The sequence below is a fragment of the Gymnoscopelus braueri genome (genome assembly GCF_963280865.1).
Source record: "Gymnoscopelus braueri genome assembly, chromosome: 2".
NCBI lineage: Eukaryota > Metazoa > Chordata > Actinopteri > Myctophiformes > Myctophidae > Gymnoscopelus > Gymnoscopelus braueri.
In genome coordinates this window covers 62,937,813-62,962,043 of record NC_137604.1, presented here as the reverse complement: position 1 = coordinate 62,962,043, position 24,231 = coordinate 62,937,813, and positions in this window count along the sequence as shown.

Genomic DNA, 24,231 nt, shown 5'->3' with positions numbered 1-24,231 from the left:
AGGGGGCAGACATAAACAGACCAGGGTTTTGGGGCTCACCAACAAGGACAGGGCCACCCGACCCGGGGCAGGGGGAACCCCCACGAGCCAGGGCAACCACACACACCAAAAGCAAAGGGTGGTTTGTCCTGGCACACGGCGACGGGGGTCTCCACCACCACCGGAGGGCACCATGCCCAGCCTCAGTCCCCAACTCTGGTCCTAACAAAAGAAACAAACAAATGTTTATACACAGAATTACAGATAACCGTCAACATAGGGCACTTAATATTAGCTGTATTATAAAAGTATCATAACAGGTCTTAGAGATGGTTGCTGGAGTAATAGGTCCCTCCAGCCAACACTGAATCCAGTTAACTTTCAGCCAAACAGTACTCATTGGAAGACCAGCAGTTTCAACCCAGGCAAAGCAGCAGCGCCGTCAGTCACTTATACACACCCCCATGCGGTAGGTCACTGCCAGAACAAAGACAGTTTAAATTACTCTGGGTGCCACAAGGCTGTGATTAAAGCGACACTATGAATGGGGAGGAATAGTGAACCTACCTGCCATACATGGCTAGCTAACCCACATCAATACCCCCAGGTCAGTCCAAGTAGGCCATTTATGATCAGTGCACCCAGGTTGTAGCACCTGAAGGCTTAAACAAAACCAGTAAGTTCACAGTATACTCTTCTACAGCTCATGATCGCTTAAACCAAAAACAAACATACCTGCACGAGCTCCAGCCCAACAGGCGAGCTTTGACAGGTAACTGGTGAGAGCCACAGCTCCAGCCCAACAGGCGAGCTTTGAAGGAATCCATGCTCAGACTGATTTCCCTGCTGTCTTTATACAGCTGTCTCAATTACAGACAGGTGTCAGTTGTCCCCCTAATAGAGTTGGTGGAGACTGAGTAGAGGTGGCATTGGAGAGAGAGAGAGAGAGACTATGTCCACCCTGCTACAATCGTCGGCCCGATGATGACTCACCTACATCACGCTATGAAAACCGGCTCCAGTCTATATAAGGCTCGCTACAGTGCTTCCATGGCCCCCCACAATACAATCAATAAAATACATCAGTGAAGCATATCAAGCACAAAAAAAAATCAAGTAAAAGCATTCATTCCATAGCACACAGGGGCATGAGGCTGTATAGACTGATGTGGGGGCTCTTTACGACTACACCCCACAATGTTAAAATCGCCCCGCACAACCCCTCAGTCACACAACATACAAGCATCCACCAGATACCTCCATGCCATTTACACTACTGCGAGCGTCCCTCCGTGAGGGGTGGTTTCCGGGTGCTTGGGCAGGGATAGGTCCTCCAGGTACCGACACAAACGTGGCCATCGCATGTGCACCCTAACCTCAATCCCCCTCACAGCCCAGATATAGAGGCCTAGCAGAAAGGAGAGGTTGTAGGGAAGTGGCCCATTTAAGGCTGCCACCTCCAAACTTCCCTTAGGACTACAACCACCCCGATCAAACCTCCTTCTACCACCCGGTCCCTTGACGGAAGAACCTGGGATCGCTATAAAGTGCTATTTAAGACATCCTTGACGAATTGCCTGCATGGAAATCTCAGCATCATGTGGATACAATTAAAACTTATCTAAAACTATGGTTGCCCAGCTCCTGAAGAGTTGGGCAAAAATCCTCTGTCCAGCTTCTTACTAAGTGAACAGGCAAACCTTTTTTTTAAACCATGGCTGTTCAGCTCCTTCAGAGGTAAACAAACACTCACTCAGTCTACATGGGGGGGGGGGGGTCCTATCCACTGACATACGCTGCTGCTTTGCCTCTGAAGAATAAAACAAAACAATTAGCACAAAAAAAAACTTCCATCCACAGCACTGTAATCACCATACAAACTGGTGTAAAAAAATAAATGTATTAACCACGTCTCTGCCTTCAATTTGTACATCCTGCCGACCCACGCCAAATGTAACAGGGCGGTAAGAATATAAATAGCCAACTACGCCACCAAACGAATTGCACCTTACCTGGTGGTAACTGGTGAAAGCCAAAGCTCCAGCCCAACAGGCGAGCTTTGAAGGAATCCATGCTCAGACTGATTTCCCTGCTGTCTTTATACAGCTGTCTCAATTACAGACAGGTGTCAGTTGTCGCCCTAATAGAGTGGGTGGAGACTGAGTAGAGGTGGCATAGGAGAGAGAGAGAGAGAGAGAGACTATGTCCACCCTGCTACACAAGGACACTGTCCTAAAAAACAGGACAAGGTCAGGAAGAGGAAAGCTGGAGCAGGGATGGGATGACACCAGAAAATGCTGGGCCCATACAACATAACTGACATAAAGGGGAAAGTGGTGTACTTGGCTGGGAAAAACGCCAACAAATTAAAGGTAGGGTAAGTGATATTTTTGGGTAATTTGATTTTGTTTGTTAAAGTACTATAGTCTGATAGTAATCATTGCTACAGAAGCGTTTGTTTGGTCACAGGGGTCTCTCCAGCTCTTTAGTAAACAGAATATAAGTACATTTTCAGGTAGGTGACACATTTTAAGCCAATCAGGAGAGAGTACTGAAAATACACTTTCTGTTTACTAGGTACAGTATAATGGTTGCTTTTAAAAGTGTTGGTTACGGTCACACCATGTTAACAAAGTACTGTTCCTGAAGAAACAGTGTGGGATCGCTAAGAATGTTGATGGTATTTAGTATTGATATTGTTAGTAGTGTTAAAGGTTTGAAAGGTTTAAAGTTCTAAAAGTTTGAAAGGTTTGAAAGGTTCTATAGGTTTGAAAGGTTTGAAAGGTTCTAAATGTTCTAAAGGTTTAAGAGGTTCCAAAGGTTTGAAAGGTTCTAAAGGTTTGAAAGGTTTGAAAGGTTTGAAAGGTTTGAAAGGTCTGAAAGGTTTGAAAGGTCTGAAAGGTTTGAAAGGTTCTAAAGGTTTGAAAGGTTTGAAAGGTTTGAAAGGTTCTAAAGGTCTACGGTTCTAAAGGTTTGTCGATGTTGAATAGTGTAAAATGTAGTTTTCTAGGGTAAAACTGTGGTTGCTAGGGTCTGGTAGCCGGTTGCTAGGTTCTAATAGGTGGTTGCTAGGGTAAAGGTCTACGGTTCTAAAGGTTTGTCAAAAAGTGAAATATCTCTAAAAGTACAAATTATTTCAAAAATTCAAATGGTAGCCAATATGTCCTAAGTAGGCTGAACGTTATAGAGTTGGAACGGAGTTTCTAGCTAAAAGTATGAATTTCCCCATTGAAATGAATGGGATTTTTTTAGCAGTAAAAAGTGAAATATCTCTAAAAGTACAAATTATTTCAAAAATTCAAATGATAGCCGACATGTCCTGAGTAGGCCGAACGTTGAAGAGTTGGAACGGAGTTTTTAGCTAAAAGTATGAAGGACTAGTTACGGTCCAAAAAACGGTCCCAAAAGCGGTGAAGATAACAGTAGTGTGATCGCTTTAGCGATCCCACAATGATCACTTGCAGATTGATGTCCTGGACTGGGACGTCATAATGGGTGCAGTCTGCATGCAAGGACATTATGCACTAGTAGTAAGTGAACTTTAATCGATGCAAATTATGCAACTATATTTACAGCTAGGCTTGTGAAGTTTTAAAATATCCTATCTGCTAAAGGTAATGTATGCCGCTGTGTGTTTGTGGACCCACTCGAGCTTCACCAAAGCAGGTGGAACATGTCGAAATTCAGCAAGGCAAGTAAATCCAATATTTATTGGTGGAAATGGCGTTGCACGCATGGGAACGGCGTTCCCATAGCAACCGTTGCGGGGGAACGCTGTGAACACGTGTGGGAACGCTCTTCAGATTGTCCAAAAAAAATATATATATATATGTGGAAAAATATTTTCGCTCCCGTTTTAGGATTATTACGGTCATTTCCGGGTCGCGTGGCCAAATTAATAGTTACGTTTGGTCCGGACCAAAGTGCCAGGGCTGAAAAAAAAACTTATTTTGAAATGCACATCGCTTTGAAAGGAAACAGACTTCTGTGGCCGCTTGCTTGACGACGTAAAGCCTACGTTAGTGCACACTGTGCACTAACGTAGGCTTTACGTCGTCAAGCAAGCGGCTGCACACACAAGGTAAACAAGGCTGCTACACACGGACGTGGACATATGGAATATAAAGACTTAAAGTTTGGGGCAAAAGTTCATATTTACAACCATGCTCTGCTCTCTGAAACCAAGACAATCTTTGCAGAAGGTGAGTAAGTAATTTTAATCTAACGCTGACAGTGAGAGTGGTGAAAAGTAACTAATTAAGTACTGTACATGTACTCAAGTACTGTACTCGAGTATAATTTTAAGGTATTTTTATTGAGTAATCAGGGGCACCCAATCGAAAAAATAAGAATTAAACAACCTAACCCTAACCCTAACCCTAAACCCGAATTAAAGTAACAAAAAAACGAAATAAAGTACCCAAATCCACGAAATTAACCGCAAAAAAAAAGAATTAAATAACATAAACCTAACCTAACCCTAACCCTAACCCCGAAATAAAGTAACAAAAAAAACAATATAAAGTACCCAAATCCGCGAAATTAACCGTCTAGTTATTGTCTAATATAATCCACAAAATACATTAGTATAAACCCATTTTGTTTGAATATTTTATTAGGCAGAAATAGTTTTTTGTGATAATAAATTGGTAAAATCAGGCAAAAATATGAATTAAATAACATAACCCTAACCTAACTCCTAACCCTAAAACCAAAATAAAGAAACCAAAAACTGGAAAAAAACGAACCCAATCCGCCCAGAACCGCGGAAAAAACGAACCCAATCCGCCCAGAATCCGCGCGCGCGCACGGTCACACGTGCATGTGTGACAAGTAGAGTTCCCAAAGCGAATCCAGTCCATTTCCACCACTGATTGTGCTACATTTATAGTATGTTCAAGGGTTTCTATGCAAGTAACAAAGGTTTTGTTTTTTTCTTCACAGCTTATATGCAGAGGATGAGAGGCACGATCTCACCGTGGCACTGTTGACACGCTCTCTCATCCCCACCAATGGATTCCACATCCTGTGGGGTGTTGGTTTGCAAAGTGGCAAATCAGAAGTTTGAGTGATCTAATCTTTTTTCTGGACAGTCTATTGGCTCATTTGTCCCTTAAGGACTCAAAGAGCTGGTTCAGCTGTGCACTAGGTGCTGCTTCTAAATGGGGAACTAAGTTGTGGTGCCTGATTGATTGATTGATGTACTTTTATTTAGTAAGACATGAGAATCACTGTACATGGAAGTACAAAATTCACAATACAAGGTCTACTAAACTGGAAGACTCAGTTAAGCACGCAGCTTGTTTAAGATGAGAACCCCATGCACACAAATCATGATGACATATAAGAATCAGACAGATATACACACTACTATACAGAATGTCATACAATCAGCTTTCAGGTTACTGGTATGAAGAGAGAAAAAAAATATATATACAAAAGAGGAAAATGAAAGCGGGGGGGGGGGGGGGGGGTAGGGGGGGGTAGGTTAAGACTGAGACAGGGGCCATTTTTGAATTGCAGCCCTTTACACTCCTTTACTCCTTTTGGTAGGGCATTCCACATTTTTGATGAATAGCATGAGAACGAGTTCATTCCCTTAGTTGAGCCAAATCTGGGTTGAACATGATTTGTGGAGCTGCCTCTGGTGTTATGATCATGGACTTCATTAACATTTTGGAAGTATTTTGACAAATACAGGGGGATCCCAATGTTGTGGTGTATCTTGAAGACCAGGCCCATAGCAAGTTGCTGTACTCTGTCCTCAACCCTAAGCCATCCAATCCTAGCAAAATGAGCAGGTGTTAGATGGGTTTTGTGATTGAGGCCAAGAAGTAGCCTTACAAGTTTGTTTTGGGATGTTTGGAGCCTTGTTTTTAAGGCCTTGGAGGTGTTGTGATACCATGAAGTGCATGCATAATCATAATGACCTTGAATGAGGGCCCCTGCAAGAATCTTCAGAGTATTCTTACTGACTAGACGATCAATCCTCCACAAATAGCGTGTTGTTTGGTTGACATTTTTGATCACTTTTTCTGCGTTTTTGTTACCAGAGAGGTTTGCCTCCAAGATGGAGCCCAGGTAGGTAATTTCATCCTTTCTTTTGATGACATCATCACCCACTTTGATCGTGAAACTCTCTGCCTTGCTAAGGTTAGGACTGGACCCAAAGAGGATGGATTCAGTTTTACCCAGGTGTAATGAAAGTTTGTTGTCAGAGAGCCAGATGCAGATCTTGTTGAGTTCAGAGCTGAGAGTTTTCTCAACCTGCAGCCTGTCCCTGTCCGAGACTAGCAGGGCCGAGTCATCTGCGAACAGGAACAGTTTGCAGTCGCAGGCTGATGACATATCATTCACATATATCAGGAACAGTAAAGGTCCTAGTAAGGATGTCCGAATTCATCCATGGTATCGAGCGGGTTTTGACCCTGATGGTTTTCATGGGAGCCACACTGTCCAAAATTTGAATGAATTTGGTTTTGAAACCAAGCCAAGATTCGTCTACCTGTGTGCTGTTTAGTACTGAGATGTGATAAATTTTTTTGTGTGAAAATAAAGTTGTTTTTTTGTAGATATTTTGTATTTTGGTTTTCTATATTGTAGATGGTTTATTGTGACTATGTGTATATTGTGAATATGTGTCTGACGTATTGATTTTATTTCATGATCAGTCAATCTAAAGGGTTGGAGCCACATTTCTGGCCTAGTAGTTCGGCAGGATTTATTTAATGGTAGAATATTTAGCTATTGAACCATGAGGGCCACACTAGAAGTGTTATATTTTCCACTGTCTTTGCAAGCCTTTGGCTTTTGTGTCATCCATTTGGTGTGTTTTTAACTTGTGTACTTACTGTACCTCTGAATCCAGTAAATCCTGAATGTGTTTTTTTTTACTCTGGGGATTCAAAATCCTCCCATGTCTCTCATTTTGTGAAGGGCTATATTCATACAAGCTAGACTCAGCTGCGACCACCTCACTCGTCGTCTTTAAGTCCCAGTATTTCTAATATTGCATGTAGAACTGTACAACTATCTCTGCAATAACATTGGTCGCTCTTAAGTTTCACCTTGTGTAAATGCAATTATTGTAACGTCTGTGTGAGCTTCCTCCTTTGTTACAAACCTACTGGTACAGCTACAACCCATAGCCATGTCACCAGAGAGGCTATGGGTATTCACTTTAGAACTAAACACTTTGTTCGTCTCCATGAGTTTCTTCTCTCTCTGGTGCAGCTGCATGTTCTTAGTCTCCAGCTCCTCCTTCAACCTCTCAACTCTTGCTTCAAGTACAATATATGAGAGGATGGAAGGAAATAAAGAGTTAGTAAGTTGTAACCTGTATGAATGAATGAACCATTGTAAAGCGCTTTGAGCACTTGGAAAAGCGCTATAAAAATGCAATTCATTATTACGGGGCCAGAGCTCAGCTCTGGACCCTTTACTTTAACATGCGGAATCCGAAACAGGCAGCGCTGTGATTCTGAATTTTGTTACGATTGCGGTGATTAGTAGCCTATTATTGACACCACCTGGGCGAGTGAGTCGTGTCGTGTAACTTTCCTGACGTTAAGCTGTGTATGTGTTCAACACACCCGGTCCCAGACCTGGTCTAAGTGCAGATTTCAGCTTGGGAAAAGCAGCCTCCAACGGGTTTGGGTAGGTGGTTCATAGTCACCATTGCGTTATCGTGGTATTCCTATTCTTGCTATTATGTTGCAAATCATTGTGTGTGTGCGACTGTGCGGGCGAAATAACATTGACAGCTATGGCAGGTGACGAAAGCTTGCCAGACCTATGCCAGGCTAACAACGGTTGCTAAGCTGGCATTGGACAATCGCTTTTGGGGTGGGGTTTAGCGAAGGGTCCATTTCTCTATTGGTAAATGGTTTGTTAACGAGTGATCTTTAGTGTTAGTGTTAGTGTGAATTCTTTTTTCACTGGTTCTGGTCTGTTGGTCCAATGGCGTCCCGCTTCAGCATCAGCCTCTGGATCGCAGGGACGCCGGTTCAAGCCTCACCTCTTGCTGGTTACTTTTCAATTGTATCGCACAAAACATGACTGTATCAATTAATGCATGTGCAACTGTTAAAGGTAACATTAAATGCTTCTTGGAGAGAGTATGTTTTTGCAATGTATGACAAACTTAATTGTGAAAATAACCGATCTACAATCTCACAACTTTTCAGATAGCAACGTGTTTCTGAGTTTGTAGATCGGCTGCTTTCACTGGTTCACTTTTATCTTCAACAGACAACCTCAGCCTAGACAAAGCTATAGGACTATAGGTAGTGTTGCAGCCTGTCAATCCGAATGTGTAGGGTTCGTTTCCTGTTAATGGCAATAGGTTGAGATGTCCAATCAATCCATTCTGCTTCCATCTCTCTCTCTCTTGAATCTATTATGTTTCCATGTCTCTCTCTCTTCAATCTATTCCGTTTGCATGTCTGTCTCTCTCTCTCTCTCTCTCTCTCTCTCTCTCTCTCTCTCTCTCTTCAATCTATTCCGTTTCCATGGCTCTCTCGCTCTCTCTCTCTCTCTCTCTTCAATCTATTCCGTTTCCATGTCTCTCTCTCTCTTTCTCTTAAATCTATTCCGTTTCCATGTCTCTCTCTCTTTCTCTTCAATCTATTCCGTTTCCATGTCTCTCTCTCTTTCTCTTCAATCTATTCCGTTTCCATGTCTCTCTCTCTCTCTCTTTCTCTTCAATCTATTCCGTTTCCATGTCTCTCTCTCTCTTTCTCTTCAATCTATTCCATTTCCATGTCCCTCTCTCTCTCTCTCTCTAATCTATTCCGTCTCTCTCTCTCTCTAATCTATTCCGTCTCTCTCTCTCTCTCTCTAGTCTGTCTTCTCTCGGGATACAGGTCTGCCTGTGACGACCTTTCTCGATCGCAAGACTGTGCTCACTGAGTCTGTACCTAGTTAAGATTTTTCTTTGTTTTGGGTCAGTCACGGTGCTCAGGTATTCTGCCACTGCGTATTCTCTGTTTAGGGCCAGATAGCATTCTAGTTTACTCTGCTTTTGTGTTGCTTCTTTCCAGTGTGTCAGGTAGTTTTCCTTTTGCTGTTTTATAATTTGGTTTAGTCCAATGGGTTTTCTATCTCGTGGCTCTGTTTGTGTTTGTGCCCGGAGTTCCAGGGCCAGCTGGCTGAGGGGGCATCTCTCTAGGGTTTCGCTGTGTGTGAGTGCCTTGTTATGGAGTGCATCTAGGTCACTTTCTTTTAGGTGGTTGTAGAACTTAAGTGCTCTCTTTTTTATTTTGATAATTAGTGGGTATCGTCCTAATTCTGCCCTGCATGCATTATTTGGTGTTTTTCGCTGGGTACGGAGAATGGATTTGCAGAATTCTGTGTGTAGGGTCTCGGTTTGGTGTTTATCCCATTTTTCAAGGTCATGGTTTGCTAGTGGTCCCCAGATCTCACAACCATAGAGGGAAATTGGTTCTATCACAGAGTCCAGTATTTTAAGCCAGGTTTTAATTGGGATGTCTATTTTGATGTTTCTTTTGATAGCATAGAATGCCCTTCTTGCCTTGTCTCTCAGGTCCTTTACAGCTTGGTTGTAGTTCCCTGTGCTGCTGATGTTTAGGCCAAGGTAGGTATAGTTTTTTGTTTGTTCTAGTGGGATTGTATTTAGGAAAAATTGATGGTTTTGGCGGCTGGATCTTTTTTGAAATATCATGATTTTAGTCTTAGTTAGGTTCACTGTCAGGGCCCATGTCTGGGAGAATTTGTGTAGGAGATCAAGTTGCTGCTGTAGTCCTTCCTTGGTTGGAGACAGCAGCAGCAGGTCATCTGCAAAAAGTAAGCATTTGATTTCTGTGTTTTGCCCTGTCTAACTCCTCGGCTTTTTGGGAAAAAGTCTGTGTGCTTTTCGCCTATTTTAACTGCACATTTGTTGTTAGTGTACATTGATTTTATGATGTCATAGGTTTTCCCCCCAATGCCACTCTCCAACAGTTTGTACATCAGACCCTCATGCCAAATTGAATCGAATGCTTTTTTGAAGTCGACAAAGCAGGAGAATAATTTGCTTTTGTTTTTGTTTAATTGGTTGTCAATTAGGGTGTTTAGAGTGTAAATGTGGTCTGTTGTGCGATATTTTGGTAGAAAGCCAATTTGTGATTTGCTCAGGACATTGCTTTCCGTGAGGAAGTTTAGAATTCTGTGGTTGAGGATCATGCAGAGGATCTTTCCGAGGTTGCTGTTTACACAGATCCCGCGGTAGTTATTTGGGTCATATTTGTCTCCACTTTTGTGGAGTGGCGTTATCAGCCCTTGATTCTCTCTCTCTAATCTATTCCGTCTCTCTCTCTCTCTCTCTCTCTCTCTCTCTCTCTCTCTCTCTCTCTCTCTCTCTCTCTCCATTCACTGGCCCCGTGTTATCGTATATTTATTATTATTATTAAGTTTATCATTCCAGAAAGAGTTCTTGTTTTAGTGTGACCAAATGTGATGTCAGTTTCACACCAGCAGAGGGCAGTCATAGACCACCAAATACTGTGATCTCCACCACTGTACAAGGACAAGTGTCCTCAAAACTAGAAATCTTTTTTTACCAGACTTTTTCTCTGCTTTAAAGGAGTAGTTCACCCAAAACAATTACTTATTTCCTATCAATTACACACCCCATGAAGCATTGAGTTCATGGATTTTTTGTTTGTTTTTGGCGCATTCCTAAGCCAATAATTTGATGATAATAATAAAGACCCTGTATCCGGTAGGTGACACAAAGACTTTTTGTGTCTCCTACCAGATACATAAGGGTTCTTCTTCTTATTATTATGAATTCAATGCTTCATGGGGTGTGTAATTGATAGGAAATAAGTAATTATTTGGGTCAACTACTCCTTTAAGAAGTCAACCACCAATATGATCTGGACCAGGACTTGTAGAGTATGTCCTTCTCTCCCCTGAAGAGTTTAAAAACCTTATTTTAAAAGTCCTTTATCCCAGAGCTCAGGGGGGCCCCTTAAGCCTGAGCCTTTGAGTGAATTGTCATGGATATTCAATTCACATTTCATGTTTGAATGGTTTAATAACAGAGCCTCAATGTGTGCCGTAAACAATTGAATTAGTGCCGGTATCGTGTTTGATATATTTCAAGTTATATTATGGAAACATATCCAGAACCCAATACGTTACATGGCACAGCATGGTTCATTTCAGCATATATAAAGACTACTACTACCACAGACTGACAGCCGAATGAAGTCGGGAGATCAGTCGGTTAGGTGTGAAAAAAAGTAGCTCAATGCACCTGAGAGCTGACACTGACAGACGGCTACTATGGTGTATTTGTCAACAACAAGCCCACTGCTATCCGACACTTCCCTACAACTTGCGACCCGACACGACAGTGTACCCACCGCCCATTCAACAGCAGATTTTCAGCAACAGACGCTTTCCAACACTTGCCACCGCCGACGTTGGTGCAGTGGAGAGCTACAATACCTTTACCAAAATAGAGTAACGTGTATTATTCTCAGTTGGATAGCCCTCTGTGTTATCGATGGCCTGCTGTATCATAGGTGGCGATCACACCTAAAGAGGGGGACGATATCTGATACACCACACCAGCCAGCCATCCATGCTATTTGGGTAACATTTCAGCTGGACTTTGTGTTGGATGAGTGGGTTACTGGGGATAGTAGAACATCTCTGGTGGACTTTGTGTTGGATGAGTGGATTACTGGGGACAGTAGGACATCTCAGGTGGACTTTGTGTTTGGATGAGTGGATTACTGGGGACAGTAGGACATCTCAGGTGTACTTTGTGTTGAATGCGTCTCGGGCCGTTAGTGGCTGAACAGGACTTCCAGTCTGTTATGTTTATTTTCTTTATAATTTATATGTGCAAGGGATTACGTTTATAGGTTTTTTTTTTTTATCGATAACCATTTTGATGTATTATTTGTTGCTCATCCCTCTCTGTATTATGACACTGTACAATAAACCAGCTACAGTAGCACCGCTGTTCTTGTTAATTAATGTTAGTGTGTTTTGAAACAATCTCCAGTGACTCGTCTCATTGTACCTGCAAATTAATTGCACCTGTTGAGCCACTATTTCATCACCCCTGGGCCAGATGTCATCATCAGTGGGAAACACACACCTGCCTTGCCCAGGTCGGGTGGTGTTTAATTTGTACCCACCTGGGTATATAGTCTGGTGTTGCCAGACGACCAGAGATGTCTGCCTACCGATAAGTCTGGACACTTCTGAATGCAAGGTAGTTGCAAGAACACAGGCGAGAACACAAAGCTACGCCCACTGCTTTACAAACCAATCATATCACCAGCCCAGTATGAAGGACCTCCCTAAAACCTTTGGATTGGTTCTGCAATACAGCTGTCTTTTTCTTTTTTTCTTCTAATTGGTTCCACCCAGTTTTAGCAACAAAAGCATCATTGCATCATTCTCTAGTTGAGCGTAGTGTTTAGAGACTGACTGGTAATTGTCCAGGTGCTGGCACTCACAAACAACCTGTTCCCCTAGGGGGGTGGTTGCCTGGAATCCAGCCTGGTTCGCTACGTTCATCTTTTTCTCACTCAAGCGAAGTGAGAAAAAAAACGCAGAACGTAGCAATCAGGCTGGATTAAACTGTAAGTTTGAGAACCACCAGATGATTTTCTTAATGTGCAACATTGTTGTTTTCTCACTCAACAGTAAACAAACCAACAAACAGTACATGTTACAGTCTGTGGTAACAGTTATATAGGGTATCTGCACATTTCTAATGTGACAATTTAACGACTTTTAAGACCTTTTTAATACCTCTAAAAGGAAAAATGTAAATACTAATAATATAGCCTGAGGCTACGAGCTCAATCCATGGTCTTGAAGGGCGGACCCAAACACAGCCGCATGGATTTGTGCGTGGCTTCCGATTGCTTCACCAATCTATGTCCCCGCCTCCCCTCCCCTCCCCCCCTCGACCTGTGCACGGAGCACGCTGACGTCACCAAATTTAGAGCGACGCCCCTCTGCACTCTGATTGGTTAGGAGATAACAAGGTCCAAGACCATCGTTCATGCATCGCTCCCCCAGGCTTTTTTTCTTTTGTAACAAAAAAAAAAGCCTGGGTTTCCGAGGCTACTAATAATATGACCATTATTCTACTGTGTGAAAAGTATTCAACAAACTATACTCGAGGCGTTGTGAGCATGTAGATGGGCTATTTTCGCAATATTTATCTGGAACCGAATCAAACTAAATCTAATACCTCAACACAATTTCAAGTGCTTGTCAGGGTGGGGGGTCCCCGGTTCAAATATGATTATTTTGGGGAGTCGTGACCTGAAAAGTTTGAGAACCACAGCTCTAGGGACACAAGGGATCAACATTGACAGTTTATTTAAAAAATATATGTGCTAACACAAACAAAATGTAAATTAGATTAACATGAAGAAATATTTCAAAATCTGGTGTAAAAGCATAACCTTTTTGATAAAAAGAGGTACAATACAAGGCAGGTATCACACAAAAGGCAAGTCTAGACAGCAAATAGGCAGATACTGTACTATTCACTTTAACAAATAGATTTCCTATTAATATGGTTTATTAGGACTAAAGTAGTACTGCACCCCTCCAACCAGAGACAACTTTTGCAAATAATTATATGATATAGGGACTATAGAGCTGTTAAAGACTATCTGAATTCTTCTCAAACATCATGATGTATTTCCTAACAGGCTGAATGCATCTCAACCGATGATGCGGTCAGTGGTGGCAGGTTGTTCACTGACTGAATCAGCTGACAGGCCTATCCTCTACAAGCTCTCCACGAGGGCATCATGCTTGTTCGTGTTGTCACCCGTGGTCCAGCTGACAATGTTATCGGGTAACTTCTGGAGGTGACAAGTCTTCGAGTTGAAGGAAAAGACGGAGGTGTAGGGAATAGGAAGGCTTACGTCAGTGGTTCCCAAACCTTTTTAGCTCAAGACCCAAACGAGAAATAACATTTGCCGGTACCTAAACTAGTAAAAATAACGAATCTACAAGCATTGAGCTTGTAGATCTGCTATTTTCACTACTTCTTACTACTCTCTTCTTACTACTATCACTACTTTTTTTTTTTTTTTTATGAAATGGAATTCATTTAATTGATGAAAAGTTGTGATTTTTTTGTTTCACTTTTTTAAATCTTGTGAAATAATATATTTTAATTTCAGTCCGTGACCCAAACATGGGTCCTGACCCCCTGTTTGGGAAACAGTGGGTTGCAGCACTGCGCCCCGGGATGCACCCGTACAGAGTTGAGGCACCCTCCCCAGCCTCAGGGAAACGGTTGAAGAGGTCCTGGGGCGGGACATCTAGCTGCTCAGCGCACACCTTCAGTGCCCTCCTCACTCACGTTGGTCATGGCGAGCTGACACTTCACTCTTGTCTTGCTTCCGGAGGTCAAAGCTCCCCAAGACCTGGTGCCATATGCTGCTCTCATAGCCCTGCAGAAGTCAAACAAACCTGCAAAAGACCCTAAGGCCTATAGACCAATCTTGCTGCTCTGTGTGCCATTTAAGAAGTTGCTGAGGACAATTCAAGATTGGCATGGAGATACTGTCAAACCGCAGCTTCATCCTACAGACCTGCGATGGCCAGCGAAGTAGCCTTTGAAGACTGAGAAACAGGGTCACGCAGGCAGGGGTCTGTACTCTCACTGATGCTATTCGACATCTATAACCTACAGGATACAACACCCCAAAAAATATGGTTTTGACCTGGTGATGACCTGGCCATTGTGCTGCGACAACGAACATGTAAGGCGATGGAAGAGTATCAACTTGGCTACCTACCTCCGCAGGTGCCACTTGCAGATCAGTACTGGTAAGATATGTCGGCGACTCGGCGGCATACCACCGGGAAAGCAAAAAGGAACTGCTCGTATACGTTGACAACAAGCGCCTGGAGTTCCAACAAGCCCCAAAGTACCTCGGCGTACGCCTGGATAGGATACTAATCTGTAAACAACACCTAAAAGACGTGAGGGTCTCACCTGTTTCGCTGGTTCAAGTTGGGGAGCCTCCGCCAAGACACTATTTTTTTTCAAGACACGAATTTCCTTGCATGAAATGCCCCAACCGGCCTCCGACGAGAAGCTGCTACCCTCAACCTAGCAAGGTAAGCCCAGATATATGACAGGCATATATCCTGCCTGACAATACAATGACAACAGCGTCTCCAAACAGACTCAATTACCGCCACCCTTACAATGAGGCAGCACAAGAGATGCGCCGTTCCATTCCGGAGGACTTGTCTACAAGCGGATGGCTGGCGGCATCCTGGAAGAAGGAGTGGGAGTCCCTTGCGTATCCACCGCTACATCCGGGGCCAGGGAGATAGCGTCGAAGGAGAAGATCTACCACATTGGCAACGGACCCTGAACTATGTATGTGCCGGGGTCGGCTGCTTCAAATCAACTGAATGAAGAAGTGGGGCTTGGCAGACAACGCAGCATGCAAATGTGGCAAGCCTGAGCAGACTGACGAACAGATATTCACCACCAGTCCCATGTACGATATATGGGCATGCCAATATATCGGTTGCATGGACAACAAACCGCCTATCCGAACGACTGGACACACAAGCTTGCACCAAGCTTGCGCACAGGGTTGCGCACGGAGGTGACACTACTGCGAATGCGAGACATAACTCTATGACGCGAAACAACGTGGATGGGCCCAAAGACGGAAGAAAGGGGAAAAATGGAGTACCTATTCGCTGGGCGAGCAACTCCATACAAATGAAAGAGTCAGATTGGCGGTTCTGGACAGCGCCTATCTGACTGACCTGACGCCGAGCTAAGTCGGTTCTCGGGATACGGACGGACAGGACGGACAGAGATTTTGTGCATTTATTGTAAGCATGTATTTCATGATATACCGTGGGTTAATAGTTGCAAGGTGAGATAGTGATATTGACACATTGCAGGAAACACACAACATTATTTTGATAAGACAGGATTGCTAATGTTAAGCCCTGTCTCTACCACCTGTCTCTGCCCAGATGGGTGTTGTGAAAGATTACGGATAGTTGCATAATTTGGCACAGGGGATGGCATAGTATTGATGGGTGTTGAGAAAGATTACGTAGTGGCATAAGGTGGCACAGGGGATGGCATATAGCACTGTGTATAAAATGTGGAGAAAGGATTTGGGAGAGGGGAGGGGTGTTAGACAGGGGAGGACAGTCATGAGGGCTTCTCTAGTTACACACTTGCTTCCATACCTGTACTTGACCTTGGTGTTGTTCTCCTCGTTCTCTGCTTTGTCTTCCTCACCTTCCTCTCCTTGTGAGTTACAGGCACAGTTTAATCTCAACAGAATGCACAAGGCTGGGGACTTTGTGCTCGGTGGCGTGTTTGAGATCCACCTCTCCTCTGTCTTCCCTGAGCTGTCTTTCATCTCCAAGCGACTGGAGCTCACTTGCTATGGGTGAGTATATTTCCATAGGACCCCAATGGAAACAAGACCGCAAGGACTTTTTTGGTGTTATCCTTTTACACAAAGTGTTTGACTGTACTCGTGCTGTTTTTACATTTCTGTCTAATAAAATATTCAATCAATCAATCACTACAGAGATATATATCATAGGATTAGTTCAGGGGTCTTCAGTGTTTTTCAGCCCAAGGACCCCTTAGCTGAGAAAGAGATGAAGCAGGGGCCCCCACATATTGTATAAAATTATGTTGCGGATTACACTTTTTCATCGATTTCATAGATAGCTTCATAGACTTGTTTGACAGCACAATCATCAGTTAGTGTTTTGTTGGATTCATGGTCATACCTGTATGTATTTTCAGACATTTAACCACTTAAACTGTCAATACTTATAGTAACCTTTACCTTTCACTGTACTCTATGCTTCTTTCCTCCTCTACGCCAAACCTCTTTGCCCGAAAATAGCCGATCTACAAGCTCACAACGCCTCGCAGCACAAGGCGTTGTGAGCGTTGTGAGGTCCGGGACCCCCTGTTGAAGATCCCTGGATTAGTTTACGTAGTATATTTCTACAAAGATAAATATTCAAGGTTAACAGTGGCATTTTTTAGTTTTAGTTTTAACATTGAAGCGTTCAGATGGGCCCAGACCATGGCTTTTGCCATTACTGAGATCAACAGAAACCCCAGCCTACTGCCCAGTGTGACTCTGGGATACAGTCTCTATGATACCTGTTACTCGCTTGGAGTTGGATTCCGTGCAGCTTTGTCATTGGTCAGTGGGAGAGAGGAGCACTTTCAATTGGAGGAGAGCTGTGTTGGCTCTCCTCCAGTGCTCGGAATTGTGGGCGATTCTTCCTCAAGACATTCTATTGCCATCTCTAGAATATTAGGTTTGTACAGAGTGCCCCTGGTAAGTTCTTTACTTGAACCCCCCATTTTACCATCACCAATTTTATACATGTGTAATTTTTTTTACACATGTATTTTTTTACAACAAATAGTCCTACTGTAGGCAACTGTAGGTATCTAGTCTGATAAAGGAGTTGAGGTGAGAGTTTATATGCAAAGCGGCTAATGACTGTAAAAGAAAAGAAAAGAAAAGAAAAGAAAAGAAAAGAAAAGAAAAGAAAAGAAAAGAAAACTAGTATAATGTTGCAGAATTTATGTTTTTTGCCCTTTTCAGATAAGTTACTATGCTGTTTGCTCTTGTCTGAGTGACCGGAGGCAGTTTCCAGCCTTTTTTTAGGACAATCCCAAGTAATACCTTCCAGGTACATTTCTACAAACAAAATAGATCTAGTACTTTTTCCGTATACACTTAATGAAAACATCTTCTGCATATCACCTCTCAGGCAGAAGCCTCTCATCTCCATATTCAAACTTTTTCTGGTTTGGTAAATGAATGCCCTACTTAATCATACTACAGTAGTGTTACACAAAAGCATCAAAAGTAGCAGATCTGCAAGCTCGAAACGCGGTGCGAAGCAACGTGTTTTGAGCTTGTCGATCAGCTACTTTTGCTACTTTGGAATTTTAATCCTGAAAAGTAACCGTTTTGGACATAAGGTGGCAGAGACACCTCATTTGCTTGTGAGCGTTACTGCTGGAGCTGAAGGTGTTTGTTGGCAGCATCAAAAGAGAATAATTAGTTGAATTCTGTGTAGGAGATTAACTAATTAACTAATCTAAGCACACTTATCCCTCCATTACTTATGCAATCAAGGTGCGAGCTATGCTCCATATGATGAGGCGGTTTGAGTGGACCTGGGCAGGACTGCTGATAGATGATGATGCCTACGGTCACAACGCCGCTCAAATCTTCCAGTCTGAGCTGGACGAGTCCGATACGGTTTGTCTGGCGTTCGTAGAGGTCCTGCCCTGGGACAACGACCCGGCTGAACTTCAGAGAGTTGTCACCCTGATGAAGAGATCCACAGCTCGTGTGGTCATCGCATTCGTGTATGGGAGTCGTGCGGTTAAACTCATGGAGGAGGTTATTATACTTGCGATTCATAATTATAAGGAATCTGACTTGTGTTATATCAAAATGAAAACACCCTATCATATATCGTTGCTGTCAGGCAGAAACCTCTTATCTTCATATTTAACTTTTTGTGTTTTTTCATAAATGAATGCCCTTCTTCGTAGTACATACTTTGTTTGGTCGTATTCTGGTTCTTAATGTCGTACAATCGGGGCGCTTCGAGAACATTTAAGGCCGTTTCGAGAACATTTAAGGGCGTGTTATTTAAATGACGGTCGGTATCAGCCGTCACATTTATCAAGGGACAGACCAAATGTACGCTAGGATTGGCTGTATAGGATTGCTTGATAAATGTCACTTGGACTTAATAAGCTGGTTTGTACACTCCATTGATAAATGAGGGCCACTATGTTTTGTCCAGGTGGTAAAGCAGAAGGTCACAGGTATGCAATGGATAGCCAGTGCGGATTGGATAACAGATCCTATTCTCCAGTCTCCTCACTTCATGCCATACCTGAGAGGCACCCTGGGTTTTGCCATCCGTCGTGGAGAGATACCAGGTTTGAAGGACTTCTTGTTAAACATACATCCTGACAATGATCCTGACAACAGCCATGGCAATACCCTAGTGAGTATTGTGTTTAAGCCTTGTGTTGTCAAAAAGTACCCGCTAGCTATAAACCACCCTAAATAAGTTGTGTCTTGATCCAAGTCTTTTCTGGTGACAGACAGTGGACAAGGTGTGTGCTATCTCTCTCCATTAAATAATCACCATCTGGTTATGTTTTTGTAGCTTAATATATTTATGTGTGTAATAATGATACAGATGAAATGCTAGTAGACTGTTTACAGTAGACTATTTTAATACTGTTGTGATGGGCACATGAGCAGTACAGTCCTGTGGCACCAGTATCTGTGAAGGTGTGTAACATGGGAACCAGTTACCTACAGTATAGATTTGGGATACTGATACTGATTGGACGTGGATGTTATTGTCACACTGTCATTGGCTGTCGTTTGTTCTGTGCTAGTTTGATAAGAGACGTCAGCGTTTCCATGTTCAGTGTTAACAGGGTTTCTCAAGGTTCAACAGCACGGACGGAGCGTCTCCCGTTCTGTGCTAGAACTAGAGGGCCCAAGTGATCTAATACTCACCTATAACCAGCGAGCAGTGTGTGTTCATGTTATCATCATCCTGACCTGACCAGCATATTGTAAAGAAGTTAAAGTAACCTGTATTTTCCCAGTAAAGTCTACTAACCTGGATAAACATTGTCGTGCACCTCCTTACCCACTCCTCTACACCCAGCAGCACGACAAATGGTGCCAGAAGTGGGACAAAGACATCAAGGTGTGTAGAATCCGGAAATACAAGTTAAAAAGTCCAGAGAGAAAAGTTTGTTTTGCAAACCAACTGTATGCACGTTCCGACGGCCGTCACGTTACAAACGCAAACGTAGCCCTATTTGATGGTACAGATGATTGGGAGTCCTTCTTACTACCGTTCGAGCGTCAAGCCAGGAAGTATGGGTGGGGCTCGGTGGAAAGTGTGGATCGACTGCATGAATGCTTAAGAGGAGTGGCCATACGGTACGTTTGCTCACTGCCTGAACACATCAGAGAAGACTATATCCTCTTGAGAGGCCAGCTTAGCCAACGTTTTGGTCAGCGGGACCCCCCTACTACAGTCAGGAGAAAGCTGGGTGAGCTTCGACAAGGCAAGGAGTCCACGGCTGAGTTCGCGGAGGAGGTGCGCCGTCTCGTTACCCTCGCTTACCCAGGCGTGGATCTGGAGCTACAAGACCAGCTAGCAACAGATACCTTCCTCAAAGGACTCGGAAACCAAAAAGTGGCATATGAAGTCATGAACCGTGACCCACGCTCCCTGGTTGAGGCGCAGAAACTTGCAGAGGCTCAGGACCACAACTACAGAGCCACTATGGGGCAAGAGACTGAAGGGAGGAGCAGAATGCGACGAATATCCTGGGCTGACGAAGAGGACATCGCAGAGGACCGGCCAGCGGTGTCACGCAGAGTGCAAACCCCACAGTACGTTACCACAGACCAGTTTGCTGTAATTACAGGTCAAGTTACGGCATTAACTGACCAATTCAAGACTCGTACCGACCAATTCAAGACTATAATGCAGGCATTGGAGAACCTCCAGCTGCAGCACAGAGATTCTCAGGCCAACACGATTGAGTATCGACGTGACAGACAGTCAAACCAAGGTCCCCGCTCAGGGCAGCAAGGCCGCATGCGGTCTCAGTCCCCGAGTCCCACACGCGGCACGACAGGCCCGTGTTTCCGGTGTGGAGAGGAAGGACATTTCCAGAGAGACTGTTCTAGGTCCCATAGTCCAGCCCCTGGAGGTGGTCACGGTGGAAAGCCTCCTGGGTCCCAGGTGAACCGCATCAAAGCCAGTGGACCAAGCCTGCAGATTTCCTTAAATGTGAATAACATTCCAACCCACGCAGTGGTGGACACTGGAGCGGAGACCACTGTCATCTCTGAGGACCTGTACAAGCAGCTGGGAGACCAGGCTGACCTACAGGAGACACACCTCGACAACGCTGGGGTGGGAATAGGCATGGCAGCTAGACATGGACTGACAGTCACATTCAAGATTGCGTCTCAAACAGTTGAGTGGAAGGTCCATGTAGCCCCGAGAGCATCCTCCTGGCTGGTCCCTCTGGCATCGCCAGCCTGCAGATTCCCCTTCAGAGTGGTCCTGCCGATGCCACTGGTCTCCTGGGAGGTTCCGCCTGTCTGGCCATCCTCCTGCCCGTCCTCCAGAGCAGTCCTGTCCTCCTAGTCGTCCACCTACTCATCCTCCAGACCTTCACTACGACAAGAAGGAAGCAGGGATGCTTCAGACTCGTCGACGGAGCAACGCAAAAATGGAAGCAAGGATGCTTCAGACTCGTCGACGGAGCAACGCAAAAATGGAAGCAAGGATGCTTCAGACTCGTCGACGGCGCAACGCAAAGATGGAAGCAAGAAGCAAAGAAATAAAATGTTTATTAACTCTTTGACTGCCCTTGACGCGATAACGCGTCAATAGCTACTTTGTCCAGTTGGCCGTCGACACGTTCGACGCGCTGGACGCGCGTTCATTGTTTAATCTCTGATTGCGCTATGCTGCTTAATATTCAATGTTATTTTCGAGTTCCACTTACTTCACCCACATCTGCATCCGGTTTCATGACCTGGATTCCGTTTCCGGTTTTTGATTTTTTTCCCCGGTCATTTTCGTCCAGAATAGGTAAACGAACGGTTTTTCACACGGTATAACAGACAAACGGACAGGTTCTCTTCTATAATCTATGGTCTGGGTGACGATCAGTCATCGCCGTCGTGTATCACATCGTAATTTTGGCCGATCAGACAATCTGGGACTACGTCACATCCGTTTTCATGTTTTTCCCAGTCTAATCTCTCAAGAAGGGTGACAGTGACCCAACGACCTGATCAAGCTGTCATGTGCTGCTCTCTAGTGGCGGATTTGTGCTGTGCCTTTAAATTATGTGTCTTTAAATTATTTTCATGAAAAAAATTCAAAATATAAAAATAAAAAAACACGAAAATTGCTGGCACTGGGGGAGTACTTTATGAAAATACTCTGGCAGTCAAATTAAGTGCAGTATTTCAGTCAGGAGCAGACAGGATGTGACCATTGTTTTGTGTTAAAAAATAAAATAAAATAATCGTTACTGTTTATTGAAGTTCAATTGATGCTGCTATACCTGTTGAAATGTGGAAGAAGACATTTATTCGAAGTTATCTCATGCTTTATTTTGCACACTTGCATGTGTACTGAAGGGACTCAGTACTCTTGGAGGGGGGTTGTGTTGTGATGGGCACATGAGCAGTACAGCCCTGTGGCACCAGTATCTGTGAAGGTGTGTAACATGGGAACCAGTTACCTATAGATTTGGGATACTGATACTGATTGGACGTGCATGTTATTGTCACACTGTCATTGGCTGTCGTTTGTTCTGTGCTAGTTTGATAAGAGACGTCAGCGTTTCCGTGTTCAGTGTTAACAGGGTTTCTCAAGGTTCAACAGCACGTACGGAGTGTCTCCCGTTCTGTGCTAGAACTAGATTAGAAGTGATCTAATACTCACCTATAACCAGCGAGCATTGTGTGTTCATGTTATCATCATCATCCTGACCTGACCAGCATATTGTAAAAAAGTTAAAGTAACCTGTATTTTCCCAGTAAAGTCTACTAACCTGGATAAACATTGTCGTGCCCCTCCTTACCCACTCCTCTACACCCAGCAGCACAACAATACCATGGTCACACATGGCTGTGCAACAGCAATGAGGGACAGCATGTACGGAGGTGGATTATTGGCAGCCAATCTTTCTTCAAAACGGCCCTCATTTATCAACGCAGCGTATAAACCGGCTTATATTTTTCCATATATTCGGCCGTACACCAACGTTGAAGTCACATTTATCAACGAATCCTACACAGCCAATCCTGGCGTACATCAGGTCGGAGCTTTGATAAATCTCACGTCTGAAAACGAGCGTCATTTAAATAACACGCCCTTAAATATTCTCAAAACGCCCCGATTTTACGACATGAAGAAGAACCAGAATACGACCAAAGACATCAAAAGCCAATAAGAAAGAGTTTCCCCCGATCGCCTCGCCTCGCTGCCTGTCAAGTCACACACACACACACACACACACACACACGCAGACGCACACGCCTCTCTCTCTCTCTCTCACTCACACACACACACGCCCAACTGTGTCTTTCATGTAATCCGTAGTAGCGGTACAATCTTTGTCACGTAGGCTTGTAGCCTACATGAATGACATATTATGATACCAATCACATCGCCATGATTGGAATACGTTTGTATATTAATTTATTTAACCCATACCGAGCAGTGCACAAGCAGTCATGTAGGATATTCCCCGTGAGACTCGGACGGGCGGCAGTGATTCCGCCACGTTAATAAGAGATTGGAGCGTCGGGTTTATATCGTTAACCCAGCCAGGTTGTAGTCTTCAAAACTCTCTATGACATAACTCCATAACATATGACAAGCTACTGTAAGTTTGTACACCTCACTGTTCATGAAAAGATCGTCGGGAGTCCCGACCGCGGGACTTCCGAGTCCCGACGCAAAAGCGCTCGTATATTTTGAAAATAGCAGATCTACAAGCTCACAACGCGTCGCGATGCGACCCGTTTTTGAGCTTGCAGATCTGCTATTTTAAAATAGCCAATGCAACTGAATGACTGTTAAAGCAGTTTGTTTAAATAACTTTATAAAATGTTATATTTTCACAGGGATTATTTATTAGTGTAGATATACATTTAGGAGTGGATTATGTGTCCAGATGCCTGTCAGACAGTCAGACAATGCTGCTCCGCAGGTCTAGAATGGAATAAACGGGCGCAGCCAACGTCAACAACTGGTCTCGACCAGACGTGATCTCAGCGTATGGTAGGATGAAGCCCACGTCAGGATATATTGATAAATGCCGAAAGGTGCGGTGATCTCGCCGTACACCCATTATTTGGGCTGCACCGCGTTGATAAATGAGGGCAGTAGGCCTATGGTACGCTGCTGACAGATTGCGGAAATAAAAAAAAGAGCATTGAGTGTCAGATCAAGTACACGCCATGCTACGTCAGATGTTTGGATGGACTATCTGGACTATGGACTATAGAACAATAATTCTACATGCAGAATTATTGTTCTGCATGTAGAACAATAATTTACATTCCCATCACTACTGCCTCAGTATGTGTTCGCTCATGGACAGCAACTCAACCTTCTCCAGGGCAAAGACAACCA